At 40.7% G+C, this 4,843-nt stretch overlaps 1 long non-coding RNA gene across 1 annotated transcript; it reads left to right on the top strand.

Annotated features, from left to right (window-relative positions):
* The first annotated feature begins 1,631 nt into the window (after positions 1–1,631).
* Positions 1,632–3,876, top strand: LOC113576317 (uncharacterized). The gene is made up of 3 exons (XR_014118738.1): positions 1,632–1,962; positions 2,657–2,777; positions 3,164–3,876. It is a non-coding gene; the product is annotated as an uncharacterized LOC113576317 (long non-coding RNA).
* The last annotated feature ends 967 nt before the right edge of the window (positions 3,877–4,843 follow it).

The following is a 4,843-nucleotide window of genomic DNA, read 5'->3' as shown; positions in this document are numbered from 1 at the left end:
ACACGTACACACCCGCACACATACACAACCACACATGTATGCACCTACGCACAAACATACCCACACACACACCTGCACACACCCACACACAAACAAAACCACACACGTACACACCTGCACAGAAACACACCCACACACGTACACACCCACACACACATATACAAACGCAAACATGCACAGAAGAAGCTTTTACAGATAATCCCCTGTGCATAAACACATACACAAATATAACACACACCTCTGGCAAACAAAATGAGAGATGTGAGGTGTGAACAGTGAGAAGACGGCAGGGATGCATGTGTCACCATGAATGACATCCGTGTGAAACAGCTACCACTCTTAGCCTGAGACTTTAGTTCCCAGCTGCAACCCTTACCGACTGCACCAAATGAACTGCTAATGAGCACCGTGCCCAAGATCTGTGTGTGTGTGTGTGTGTGTGAGTGTGTGTGTGTGTGTGTGTGTGTGTGTGTGTGTGTGTGTGTGTGTGTGTGCAGATCTGTGTGGGGTGTGTTGGATGTGTGTGAGGCTCTGTGGGGATGTGTGGGCCTGAGCAGGGCTCAGACTTGTCAATGAAAGAGTCACAAATGACTGAATTCAAAAATCCATGTTACCTTATTACATACACCTTATTGCATTTACTAAAGAAGTGTAAATGTGAAGTGTAATTTGTGTTTGTGTGTCTGTGTCTGTCTGTGTGCTTATCTATGTGTGTATAAAAGAGAGTGTAACATCCACTCTACACACACACACACAAGGTTATTTGGATCAGTCTTTTGCTGCATGACAACATGGCCCAATCCTTCACATTTCTTCATTTTTTTCCACACGTGCAACATATGTGCCACAAATGCCAAGAAAAAACAGTCTACTTCTACTTTAGGTCTGTTTTATTAGCAGACACACAGCATCGCCTTGTCCTCTAGGTGGAAGCAGGCTTGTGGGTGGGGCCAGGGGAAGGGCGGGGTTACTGCACCAGGCTGGCAGACCGAGGCAGCACACACTGGTATGCAAATAGGTGTACCTCGTTCCTCTCAAAGGACGACGGGAGGAAATGGCCATCTGTTGTGAGTCAGCTACAGCATGGGCCTTCACTCAATCCCAATTACCCTGCACAACTACTAGCATGTGAAATGTAATTACACTAATATTTCCCATTTGCAGGTGTGATTTTACATCTTTTCTCAATAATAAAGCCATCACAACTTACAAATTAGACATTATTTATGTGGGTTAGAGTCAATTATTAACCCTTTCAAGACAAGCACACTATAACTAGAATATGATATGAGAAAACTCAAATAACTAAGTAATAAATAGTAAATAATAGTATGTATAAGAAATAATAACATGTAGTAACATTTTTATGACTGTCCAAATGCTAACACAAAGTATGAACTATAATATAATTTCTAACAACAAAGACAAAATGATCCATCCTAAGAAAACAAAATGATTTAAGCATATACACGTGTCACGGTTGGCCCCTCCCTAGCATCCTGTTTCCATGGTAACCCTGTTTCGCGTCTTTGTTTTGCTTGGCTTCCTTGTTGTTGAGTTTCCCCGCCTTTCATTTGTATCACCTGTTCGTCGTTTCCCTCTCGTTACCATTCATTAGCCCATGGATTTAATCCCTGTGCGTTTGTTTGTTCTTGGCGCTGTTCCCCGTTAATCCAAGCCTCTGTTATGTTCTCTACACCTAGCTCTCAGGCCTAGCCTGGGCTGTGATGTTTGCTCTGCCCTCTGTTTGTGTTGTTCATGTTCCATATTGCATCCTGCTTCCTTGTTCCCTAGTCTGGTATTGTGCATTGCTGTTCTTTGTTTATTATGTACCCTGCTTCTCTTTGTGTCGGCTCCGTGACCCTGGAGCTTTATTTTGAACAAGATTCTGGATTTGCCTTTAATAAATTTGGCTCTTGTCATTGTATGCATCAGCCTCATAATCGCTCAACGTTACAACAAGTACGTAATTTATACATATTTATAAACCAAAGTGGCTTACCACTAGATGTTTTTGTTATATTTATTACTAGAATTGTGTTGAGTTGATGTATAACTGATTACCAGAGTTGCTGTCTTCTCTTCATCACTTTGCTTTTAGACAAAATACTACTTTGTCGGTTTGAGTTGCTGAAAAATGCTTAGTTTGCTAACTTAAATGTTTCATTATATTTGTATCTTAGGCATTTCTTTGGCATTTTATATTGTTGAGGGGGAGAGATTATATACTTAGGAGATAATTATGATTATATACGTAAGCAATAGAACACTAGCGGGAGTGTGTTATCGTGGATAAGATCACTTCCTCCTGTGCTTTAATACATTTCTATAAAATATAGCTCTACAACATTAAAAATGAAACTCAAAACCTAGTGTTACATTTGTTTCAATACTGATGCATTCTACCAAAAAGTAGTTCCACAACAAATAACTTGTTGCTATGCAACAGTAATAACTGCCTGCCTAATGCAGTACAAAGGACATATGGTTTATAATGCACTACCAAGTTCAGTTTGAAATGAAAGTGAAAACATGATTTGATGAAAGGCAAAAAACTAAAATTTAAGTGAAATGTAAGTATTAAAAGGTAGAATTGAATTATTTATTGGGATTCTTGCTTTTTTGTATGTGTGAATATGTACACTTCATTTTCCAGTTGGAATAAAAGGCTGCTCTGCAGGACATGTGGTTGTCATGACACAGCCTGTCTCACTTTGGTGTGGCCTCAGCGTGTTTAATCGTCCTGTCGTCATAGCGTCGACCGAACTGTTTTCAAGGTAATGGCAGATTCTTGATTTGATGTGTATCTCTCATTTATAGTCTAGCCACATGGCCTGCAAATCAAGCGTTATCTCATAAAACTTGGTGTCACGCCTCAGCCAGTACCCAGCCAGCCCTCACAGACCACAACCACCAATCACAGAACACATTCACACCCCCCACAGACCACATCCACCAATCAGAGCACACTTTCCCATCCCCAGGCCCAATCACTCGCTTACTGATTAATGATTAATCACCCACACCTGCCTCTCGTATACCTCACTCTATCAACTCCCCACAGGTGCCTGAGGTCAGCATTCACTGATGGTCCCGGCGACCAGTTAGAGACTGTCAGGCCTCTTCTTCAAACCCTCACTCCCTGTCTCTCTGTTTATTTCAGTGACTGAATGCTGAAGTTCCTCACTCGAACCTCACTCCTGGCTCAGGATGTCATATTCATCAACTGTATTCATGTCCTATTTTGTATGTGCACAAAAAGATCACAGGGTTGGGTCAAAGTCCTTTCTGTATTTATAATGTCTCTGGTTGGCTGCATAAAGCTAGTCATGACTTGTGTCATTGGAGTGACAGGTATGAAAAACCCGTGCTGTTATCATGAATATCTGCATGGTTAGAATGCTTTTCAACCAATCAGACTGGGAGACTGGAACTAAGAATTGTATAAATGATGGTAGCCAACAGTAATTAACAATAATCAACAATCAAATTCTAGAAGCATGTCAAGAATTTTAAATCATCTAAACAAAATAAATAAATATTCTGAAAAAGCACGCCCATGAAAAAGTTAATGACAGTTGAGGTTGTATTATTTTCTTGAATTGAACTTTCGAGCATTTCTCTGAAAATCAGAACCTCAGATGCTGACTGCAGTCAGAGGCACATAACTGACAGACTAGCCTGGGTGAACACACCCAGTGAGTTTAGAGTGTGTTTGCAGGGGCCAAATACAGGCCCCAGGAGTCAGTCACACAGACAGAGTGACAGGTAGGGCCCAGCCACCTCAGCCTACTCTTCAGTATTACAGAACATTCACATATATTTCCTTCTTTCGTATTTCTAGAGTCTAGATTTTTAACATTGTCACATAGTGAAAATGACTAAACATCATATGTGGACAACTAGAGTGTACGTGTTTTTCTGGGATGTTTTTAAAAGTGCCACAAGTTGGTCATGGCATTGTGTGAAATCTCTTCTATACTATACATGATACTATACTACACAATACAATACTACACTCTATTATACTATACTTCATGATACTATACTATACTCTACTATGCTAAACTATACAATACTATACTGCACAATACTATACTGTACTATACTATACAATACTATACTATACTACACTGCACAATACTTTACTATACTAAACTGCACTGTACTGTACTACACTACACTATACTACACTATACCAGTGGGGAACATGGTAAACATACCCACAGTACAGTTTACTACATGCCTTGCTGTTGTTTCAGCATTACAAACTGACGTGCAGTGGAATTGCTCCCAGGTCAGCTCATTTAACACGCAAGCGATGTGTCATGGTTGTTTGTGTTGTTGACTGTGGGCCCAAAAAGAAAAGCCAAAAGATGAATAATACTGCAATGGCGAAGCGGCACCACTGCTGTGTGACTGGAGTGTGTTTGCGTGTCTCCCTGCCGCTGTGCACACGAACACGTCTGACAAGCCAGACAGGACCAGTTCTACACCACAATCTTTGCATGTCATTTGTCGTACTCATAACACCACGTTTCACGCCGAGCTTACGTTATTATTTCTTATTATTTATCAACACATCTTTGTTGCACAGGGAGTTGCCTTTTAGTGGAAAAGAAAAAGCCATTAATAACAGTGCTACAGGCTACAACATGTGAAAAAGCTTGTGAAATATATCATTAATAACAACACTAGCCTGAGCTACTGCTACAGCTGCATGAACAGTCCTTCTGTATGTGTGGGTGAGTGGGTGTGCTGTTGGAGAAGGATGGATGTAGATCTGTACAGCTAGCTACTACCTTGCTTACTTTGAAGAGCTTCTTAAATAAACCGCAAAGCA

This window comes from Electrophorus electricus, chromosome 19 (assembly GCF_041902795.1).
Source record: "Electrophorus electricus isolate QZ-2024a chromosome 19, ASM4190279v1, whole genome shotgun sequence".
In the NCBI taxonomy this organism is placed as follows: Eukaryota; Metazoa; Chordata; class Actinopteri; order Gymnotiformes; family Gymnotidae; genus Electrophorus; species Electrophorus electricus.
The sequence above is the reverse complement of the archived record's forward strand: the minus strand, read 5'-3'. Positions and strand labels throughout refer to the sequence as shown.